The 9,828-nt window shown below is 45.6% G+C and overlaps 1 non-coding gene across 1 annotated transcript; it reads right to left on the minus strand.

The window, feature by feature from the left end:
• Window positions 1-2,304: 2,304 nt before the first annotated feature.
• Window positions 2,305-2,376, minus strand: Trnae-cuc (transfer RNA glutamic acid (anticodon CUC)). The gene has a single exon. It is a non-coding gene; the product is annotated as a tRNA-Glu (tRNA).
• Window positions 2,377-9,828: the final 7,452 nt, after the last annotated feature.

Below are 9,828 nucleotides of genomic sequence, written 5' to 3' on the forward strand. Positions count from 1 at the left end.
ATCTATCACCTCAGAGTTGACATAAACTGTGACATTTCCCGAGAACTGAGAGAGAGAGAGAGAGAGAGAGAGAGAGAGAGAGAGAGAGAGAGAGAGAGAGAGATGGAGATGGACTCGTACTTTCATTACCTCCCTTCCCATTCCCCTTCCTCTTCCTTCTATTTGTTGGCGTGAAGGAAACGGTGTGTAGGTTAAGTGTAGGGTAAAAAAAAACCTGTTGCTAACGAAGAGAAAGGAAGAAAAGGTCTGAGGGTAGATTTTAGGAAAGGGAAACCAAGGGGGGAGGGGAGATGGACGTATTTTGTCTGCATAAATGGGAGGTATATAGGCCTAGGTGTTAGGAGAAAGAAGGACTAGCAAAGGAGTAAGAGGTAGGGGATGGGGGGTATGGATGGGGGAGAGAGAGGAAAGGAAGAGAAGCCATGTGTTATGTATGGAAGGGAGAAGAGCAAGTAGGGGAGTAAAAATGAATGAGATGGGCTGAGTGGGAGATGTAGAGGAGGGAAGAGACAGGTCTGTGTTATGTATAGGAGAGAAACTGTAAAGGGATAGGCAGGGAGAAGAAAAGGATAGGAGGAAGACGTGGGGATGTGGATTTGATGGTAGGATTGGGTGCGGTGTGGGGAGGGGAGATTCATGTGAAGGGCGTGACGTGGGTTGAACGCGTTACTGGAGAGGATGAAAGAAGGGGAGTGGGGAGTATAGAGGGCACGGAAAATTGGTGCTTTGTGGGGCGGATAAATTAGAAGAGGTGGGGTGAGTGTAGGTGTGACGAAAGGAAGGTTGGGGCGAGAATGGGAAGGGAAGAAGCTGGGGTGAATGAGTGACTGAAGATTGGGGAGAGGATAAGAGAGGAGAGAGTCTGAGGCGACGAGACTGGAGATTAAGGAGAGGGGTTGGGGTGAAGAGGTGATTGAAGATAGGGGAGAGGAGGGGAAGGGTATGACGGGACGGGAAAAAGTTGGGGTGAATGAATGAATGAAGATTGGGGAGAGGATAAGAGGGGAGAGAGGCTGATGTGACGAGTCTGAAGGTTAAGGAGAGGATGGGATGGGGGGAGAGACTGGGGTGAAGAGGTGATTGAAGATAGGGGAGAGGAAGGGGAAGGGGAGACTAAATGTTGGTTCGAAAATGGAAAAGGGAGAGGCTGGGGAGAGGAGGTGTTTGACGGTTGGGGAGGGGAGAGAAGGGGTAAAGGTTGGGGTGAATGGACGACAAAAGGTTGGGGAGAGTAGGGGAGAAAATAGACATGGGTGAGAAGACCGAAGGTTGGGGAGAGGATGGGTGGGGGAGAAGTGGAGGTGAAGAGTGCATTGGGCTTTGTTCTAGGAGTGCCAGATAGTAGGGGAGAGGAGGGGAGAAGGTAGGGGAGAGAAGGAGAGGTACAGAAGCAGGGTACAAGGATGATTGAAGATTTGCTCAAGAAGGGGAAGGGGAAGAAGGGTAGGGGGTAACGTGGATGACGATGACTGTTGCGTAGCTGGGAGGGGGGAAGGGATAGGGTGAGGGTGAAGGGGTGAGTGTGTATGGGTGATGGATGTAAGGGGTGGGTGTGTATGGATGATGACGGATGGGGGACCTGCCTTATATACGTCATCTCCTGAAGTCTGGATATGTTGACCCCATTCTGTGATGCCAAGTTTGGACTCTTCGTTTTTTTCTTTCTCTTTATCCTCTCTTTCTTTCTTTCTTCCTCCTCTACATTTTCTTCGTTTTACTTGTCGTCCTCTTTTTCTTCTTTCCTTTTTTCTTTCTTCTCTACATTTTCTTTGTTTTAATTCTCATTTTCTTTTTCTTCTTTCCTTCTTTCTTCCTCCTCTTCATTTTCTTCGTTTTTCTTCTTATCCCCTTTTCTTCCTTCCTTCCTTTCTTCCTCCTACATTTTCTTCGTTTTACTTCTCATCCTCTTTTTTTTTCCTTCTTTCTTCCTCTTCCTTTTCATTCTCTTCCCCTTCCATTACTCCCGTCTCTCTTTCCCTCATTGCCTGTCATATACATTCATCCGTCTCTCCTCCTCTTCCTCATTCTATATTCTCTTTTTCCTCATTCTCGCGCATCACTGGTTCCCCTTAATCAAATTTCCTTTCCAATATTTTGCTTTTACGAAGATTAGAGAGGAGGAAAAATGGGGAAGGAGAGAGGGAGAGGAGGAAGGGACGGGGAATGAGGGTTTCTTTCTTCCACTCTTTCTATATATATATCATTACATCTCGACATTCTAGCACACATATCCTTCGTACCACACATACCCTTTCCTGTCAGTCTTTTTTGGCCAGACGAAGAAACTCAATTAAAAAAAATATCTTCCCGTGCCGGGAATCGAACCCGGGCCTCGCGGGTGAGAGCCGCGTATCCTAGCCACTAGACCACACGGGAGATAGTGAATGAGTTTAACCTCATGACTTTTGTGTGTTGTTTTGTGTCTGGTATCGGCGAAGAGCATTTTCTTTAAGGGGGTTCTTAGTTATTTTTTCCTTACATCAATCATTTTTTTCCTTGTGTCCTTCATTCCTTCCTTTCTTTCTTCCCTCCTTTCTTCTTCCTTCCTTCTCTCCTTCCTTCCTTATTTCTTTCCCTTCTTTCTTTCATCTTTTCCTTCCTACCTCCCTTCCTTCCTTCTTTCCTTGTCTCCTTCTCTCCCCTCTTATTTATATTCTGCCCTTGATCCACTTCCCTCCATTTTTTTTTTTTTACAAAAAAGGAGGCAGCTCAAGGGCACACACAAAAAAGAAAACAATAATAAAAAAAAGCCCGCTACTCGCTGCTCCTAAAAAAGAAACAAAAGAGGTGGCCGAAAGCAAAGTCAAATATGAGAGAGAGAGAGAGAGAGAGAGAGAGAGAGAGAGAGAGAGGGGGGGGGGGATGGGGGGACGGCTGAGGGGAGCGGGTAGAGAGGGAAGGAAGGGAGTGGGAGCGATACTGAGACATGTAACAGGTAGGGGAGAATGAAAGGGAAAGAAGAAAGAGCAGGAGGAGGAGGAGGAGGAGGAGGAGGGAGGTAGCAAGGTTGGAAGCGTCCTTTGAGCAGCATCACTTATTTCTTGGTCTCACCTGTGGACGAAGTGAAGGTATACCAAAGTCTTTTTCTTCCCTTTGATCCGACTGACCCAGATTCTACGTGACTGGCGCCTTCTTCTGACTCTTTGTGTGTGTGTGTGTGTGTGTGTGTGTGTGTGTGTGTGTGTGTGTGTGATAACGGTTGCCATCAGTGTCGTAAAAAAAAAAAAGAGATATAGAGACAGGGTATTGTATTGTCATTCTTTCATTCTATAAGTAACTCAAGTCTTCTCAGCTGTGCATTTATTTATGGCCAATAGCACATCCGTCTGTCGTATTTTTTTTTTTTTTTTTTGATCTGGGATTTTTTTTTTTTGGGGTGGGGAGGGGAGTTATGTCTACGGGGGACCTGAACGTGACTGTGTGTATGTGTGTGTGTGTGGGGGGGGGGGGATGTGTGTGTGTGTGTGTGGGTGTGTGTGTGTGTGAGAGAGAGAGAGAGAGAGAGAGAGAGAGAGAGAAGTAAAATATGTAAGAGGTGATGGTGGGATGTGATGGTTAATATAGTGGAGGGGTGTGTAATATGGGGGAGGTAGGGGAAATAAGTGGGAGATATAGGGAAGGGGGTAAGGTAGGGAAGGGAGAGGAAGGGGTGATAGAAGGGGAGGGCTGGGTAATGGTGGTGAGGGTGAGAAGGGGGGATGTTGAGAGGGGGAATGCGTTGTGTTGTGTTAATTAGTTTTTTTTTAATGCAACGAGTTTATGCTACAAATAGGTTAGTTTTAAACACACACACACACACACACACACACACACACACACACACACACACACACACACACACAATCTGTATCAATTTACCTTAACAAAAATCAATTGCCTCCCTCTGTATGCCATCGTCCACACCTTTACCTGTCCATTAAGCAAGATCAGGTTAATGAGCGAGTGTGTTCACCTGTGTGCACTCTTTATAGGCATCCAGTGCGTGCGGACACACAGGTACACACGGCAAAGACAGACACAAATGTACCGACACGCACACACATACACACACACATAGTTTTCAGGGTACAATTGATGCAGGGTTATGAGGCTGCAATTAGTGTGTGTGTGTGTGTGCGTGTGTGTGTGTGTGTGTGTCCGAAGCAATCGCATTATGTAATATTCGATACAAAATATTTATGGAACAGCGGTTTAAAAAAAAAATTCTACTGACCTCCTTCCTCTTATAAACATCATTTTCTCACCTTTTCCCTCCTCCTCCTCCTCCTCCTCCTCCTCCTCCTTTATACCAAGATACTATTTATTTATATATTGTGTCGGAGTTATTATTTACATTGCAAGAAGTGTTGTCGTGATACTTCTGGTGTTGTTGTGTTGTGTTATGTTGTGTTTCACGGAAGACGTCAAGTGTGTGAATAGGCAAGGAGAGGATGTGTGTTTGCTTTTATTCCTATTCTTTTCATTTCCAGGTAAGCGATGAACACGAAGCGGTCAAGCCTAATGGATGGCATGTACAGGTGAGGTGATTATACAGGTGTTTGTGTGTGTTTCTGCGTTATTGTTTTGTATCTCTTAGTTTTGTTATTGTTTTTTTTTTTATAAGAAGTAACATTTTGACGATTCGGGTATTTTTTATCAATATTTTTACATAGTTTCTTTTTCAGTCTTTTTTAACCATTTTTTTTACCCATCCGTAAATCGTATGATCATTTTTTTTCTTTATTGCTGCTCCTTCAGTTTTTTTTTATTATTTTTTGAAGTCATTGTCTTCATTCTAACAATCACTATCATAACTACCACCATCACCATCACCATCACCATTACATCATAGCACCACCATCTCCATCATCACCATTACATAATACCACCACCATCTCCATCACTGCATTACCACCATCAACACTACTACCAAAACCACCACCACCGTCACCTTCCACCATCATCATCATCATCATCATCAGCGTCCTTGACCTTGTCCTTTTCCTGGAAGAATCTTACTATTGGGCACCGCTTCCTCACTCCTCGAAGCCAACACATTCTCTTCCTCATCCCCCTCCTCCTCCTCCTTCCTCCTCCCCATGTCATCTTCCTCCCCAATGATACAACGCAGAGCCGCAGGAGGTCGGGCTGTTTTGTAAGATGGGGAGGAGGGTTGGGGGTGATGGGGGATTTGGGTCGTTTTATTTCCAGGAAGTTCCCCTCGTCTCCCCTCTCCCTCCTCTCCCTTACTCTCTCTGATCTCTCCGGGAGGTCTGTTTTTTTTTTTTTTTTTTTTTTTTTTGACTAGCTGGGGAAGTATTATTGGGATGGTCTTATTTCCAGGAAGTTCCCCTCGTCTCCCCTCTCCCTCCTCTCCCCTTCCCTCTTATATCCTCCCTTACTCTAACTGATCTCTCCGGGGGGTCTGATTTTTCTTTTTTTAACTAGCAGGGGAATTATTGTTGAGGGTGTTTGGGGGTAGTGAATGTTGGGAGGGGGAGTTAAGAAGCTCCCCCACCTCATCTTCCCCTCCCTTACTTCCTTGATCTTTCTTGGGGTTGTGTTTTTTTGTATTTTTTAAGGTAGCTGGGGAAATATTGTTAGGGTGTGGTTGGGGGGCAGTGAAAGTTGAGGGGTAAAGGGGTAATGAATGTGGGGGTGGCTGGTAAGTTCCCCTCATCTAACCTTCCCTCACCTCCCTGACCTTTTTCTTGGGGGGTTATTTTTGTTAGGGGTAGTTGAAAGAAAATTGTTGGGGGGGGGGGGGTATGGGGAAGGGAATTTAAGGGGGAAGTAAGGTAGGGAATTATAGGAGGGGAAGTTCCTCTCATCTCCCCATTCCACTTCTCCCTATCACTCACTCCCACTTCTCTTTCATGGTGGGGAGGGGGAGTCTGTTAGGGGGGTAGAAGGTGATGAATATTAGAGGAAGGAGTAATGAATGTTATGGTGTTAGTGGTAATGAATGTTTAAGGGGGGGGTGGGGGTTCAGGGGGCAGTGTTGGAGGGGAGTTGCGGAGTTGTTTTTGTCACCTTTTCGGGAATGTTGTCAAGAAGGTTTACGCTGCCTTGGCCTTGAGGACTCTCGCCTTTATGTCAGAGCTGATGATGGTGATGTTTATGTGGCAGGCAGGAGGGGAAGAGTGGCCTGGGTCGTGTGTGAGGGGTAGAGGAAAGGGATGCTGGTGGATAGGGGAAGGAAGAGGTATAAGGGTGAGGGGTTAGTGATTCCGAGTGGCTTTAGGGGTGAGAGGACAGGGATGCTGGTGAACAGAGAAAGAAAGAGTAAGAGTGAGGAGTTAGCGATCAGAGTGGCTTTAGGGAGTAGAGGAAAGGGATACTGGTGAACAGAGAAAGAAAGAGGAGTAAGAGTGAGGAGTTAGCGATCAGAGTGGCCTTAGGAGAAAGCGGAAACGGATGCTGGTGAACAGAGAAAGAAAGAGGAGTAAGAGTGAGGAGTTAGCGATCAGAGTGGCTTTAGGGGTGAGAGGAAAGGGATGCTGGTGAACAGAGAAAGAAAGAGGAGTAAGAGTGAGGAGTTAGCGATCAGAGTGGCTTTAGGGAGTAAAGGAAAGGGATGCTGGTGAACAGAGAAAGAAAGAGGAGTAAGAGTGAGGAGGTTGCGATCAGAGTGGCTTTAGGGAGAAGTGGAAAAGGGATGCTGGTGAATAGAGAGAGGAAGAGGGGTAAGAGTGAGGAGGTAGCGTTCAGAGTGGCTTTAGGGAGAAGTGGAAAAGGGATGCTGGTGAATAGAGGAAGGAAGAAAAAGGTGTAAGATTGATGAGTTAACGATTGTGGGGGGTATTTTTTTTGGGGGGGAGTGGTGTATTAGTGGGAGAAAATGGGTGTAGATTAAGGGGTAAACGTATGAGCTTAATGGTAATCGGGTTGGGTTTTGAGTGGACTAAACCAGAATTTTGGAAACATATGTGCTTTGAGAATGAGGAAGAGAAGTTTGAGTTTAAAGGATGCTATCATAAGGCTCTGTATGGAGTAGACTAAACCAGAATTTGGGGAAAGTTATGCTTTTTGAGGGTAAGGAAAACAGGTTTGGGGGTAAAAGAGTGCTAATAGTGGAGGGTTAGGTTAGTTAGAAGTTCAAGTGACGAGGTTGAAGAAATGAGAGGAGTGTAATGAGAGCGATGATAGAGAAAGGAAGTTACAAGACGCGGCAGTTAGTTAAGTTAATCTGTCTTGAGGGGGAGAGGTAAGAATGTTCAGTTTTTCTTCATAGTAGCGTCATATAGTTGGCATTACTGTTCCGTTAAGTCTGTCTCATGTACTGTAAATATATGGGACAGGAATTCTCTTTTTACGAGTTGGAATTTATGTTTTTTTTACGTGTTTGTTTTGTTAAGCTCTTTGTCTCCGTCGCTGTAGAAAAGAGTAGACAGTTTCTTTTACCTTTTTTCACGTGTTGAGGTAAAACTGTTGGCGTCCTTACATATTTATTCTCTTCCGCTCTTTGTCTTTCACCGTAAATGAAAAAAAAACCACGTGTCAAGATTTATTTGCGTGTTTGTTTTGTTAAGCTCATTGTCTCCGTCGCTGTAGAAAAAAAAGTAGACAGTTTCTTTTACTTTTTTTCACGTGTTGAGGTAAAACTGTTGGCGTCCTTACATATTTATTCTGTTCCGCTCTTTGTCTTTCACCGTAAATGAAAAAAAACCCACGTGTTAAGATTTATTTGTGTGTTTGTTTTTGTCTCCGTCGCTGTAGAAAAAAAGTAGACAGTCTTTTTTTTCACGTGTTGAGGTAAAAATGATGGCGTCCTTACATATTTATTCTGTTCCGCTCTCCGTCTCTTTCACCGTAAATAAAAGTCACGTGTTAAAATGTAAACTTGAGGATATACTTACATCACTCAAACCTTGTTGCTAATCACCGCTACAGCCTTTAATTACCTTCGTCTCGTCCACCTTGAAATAACAACCTGTGACGCAGTTTTTTTTTCACGTGTTGAGGTAAACTTGGTGGTGTCTTACATATTTATTCTGTTCCGTTCTTTGTGTCTTTCACCGTAAATAAAAATCACTTGTTGAGATGTAAACCTGAGGATATACTTACATCACTCAAACCTTGTTGCTAATCACCGCCACATTCTTTAACTTGGTCTCATCCTACTAACTAACAAAAGGGGAGCATACACCCTGGGACACGTTGCTTCACTCACTCACCGCCCATACTCCCGGCGTCTCATCCGCCTAAGAATATAACCTGTGACGCGTGTGAATCCCTTGTTGCGAGATGACCATTACAAGACATCCGGGTAACTTGTGCACCTTTTCCCCGGGCTTCCCCAGTACTCATTTCTCCTGCCGCACGCAATAGGGAATGGGATCTGGGTGGTGGTGGTGGTGGTGGTGGTTGCCCGGATTCGAACCATGACTCGGGTGTTTAAATTTAGACAAGTTGACCATTGTTGCATTATGAAGGAAATTATGATGTGAGTTAGTTAGGAGGCCACGTGATGAAATGGAGATAATTGGAGGTGAAGTAATAAAGAGGAGGAGGAGGAGGAGGAGGAGAAGGAGAAAGGAATGAGAAAATGGATAAATAAACGAGGAAACAAGAAGGAAGCCACATTTAAGAGAGAGAGAGAGAGAGAGAGAGAGAGAGAGAGAGAGAGAGAGAGAGAGAGAGAGAGAGAGAGAGAGAGAGAGAGAGAGAGAGAGAGAGAGAGAGAGAATGTATGAAGGGGAAATCCAAGAAGGAGAGGGGGCGGGGGAGGGGGGAGAAGGGGGAAGCTGTTTGCAGTAAATATTAGACAGGGAAATACCAAGTGGGGGTGATTGTTGGGGGTGAGGGGGGGGGGAGGGGAGGGGGTTTAAGAGGGTTATCTGAGAAGGGGTGAGAGGAGGTAGAGGAGGAGGAGTAGAAAGGGAAGGATGATGTTTTTCTATTTCTTTCATTGTGTGTGTGTGTGTGTGTGTGTGTGTGTGTGTGTGTGTGTGTGTGTCATAGCCGTTTCTTGAAGGTGATAATTCAGTCGGCTTTTTTTTCCTCTTTTTTTTTTTCATTGTGTTGTACTTGAGCTGTCATGCTTTTTGCTCTAGTCTTTTTCTTTCTTTTCTCATGTTTTCTTTGGTTTTCTCTCACTCACTCATTTTTTTCTCATCTTTTTCATTTATTTGTTTATTTCTTCGATTCTCTCCTTTCGGTCCTTGTTCTTCTCTTCTTCCCTCTCCCACTTTCTCCCTTCCTTCATCCCTCTTTCCTTCCTACCATCCCTCCTCTTCTTCCCCCTTCCTTCCCCTCTCTTCCCCACTCTCCCTTCCACCCACCCTCCGTCCCTCTCTCATTCCTTCATTTCCTCCCTTTTTCCCTCTCCCTATTCCCCCCCCCCCTCCCCCTCATAAATTCAGGTAAGGAACACGTGAGGGGCGCTAGACGGGAAGCCACAAAAAAGAGGAAGAAGGAAGAAAGAGACGAGAGGAAGAAGGAAGGGAGGAAGGAAGAAGGAAGGGGGGGAGTGAGGGGGTCTTCGGGGCAGCAACAGACCCCCGTAAGGCGCCAGTTTTGGGTCAATTAGACGATAAGCTGACGGGGCAGGATGAGGGGTAGAGGGGGGAGGGGAGGAGAGGGGAAAAGGGAGAGGAGAGGTGAGATGGATGGGGCAGGTGAGAGGTGGAAGGGGAGGGGTTAGGGATGAGGTTAGGCTCGCAGAAGTGAAGAAGGAGAAAGGTGTGAGGGAAGGGAAAAGTGTGAGGGGAAGGGAGAGGTGTGAGGGGAAGGGAAAGGTGTAAGGGGAAGGGAGAGGTATGAGGGGAAGGGACAGGTGTGAGGGGAAGGGAAAGGTGTGAGGGGAAAAGAAAGGAGTGAGGGGAAGTGGGGGTATGGAGGGGGGGG

Source organism: Eriocheir sinensis, chromosome 39, assembly GCF_024679095.1.
Source record: "Eriocheir sinensis breed Jianghai 21 chromosome 39, ASM2467909v1, whole genome shotgun sequence".
Classification (NCBI taxonomy): Eukaryota; Metazoa; Arthropoda; class Malacostraca; order Decapoda; family Varunidae; genus Eriocheir; species Eriocheir sinensis.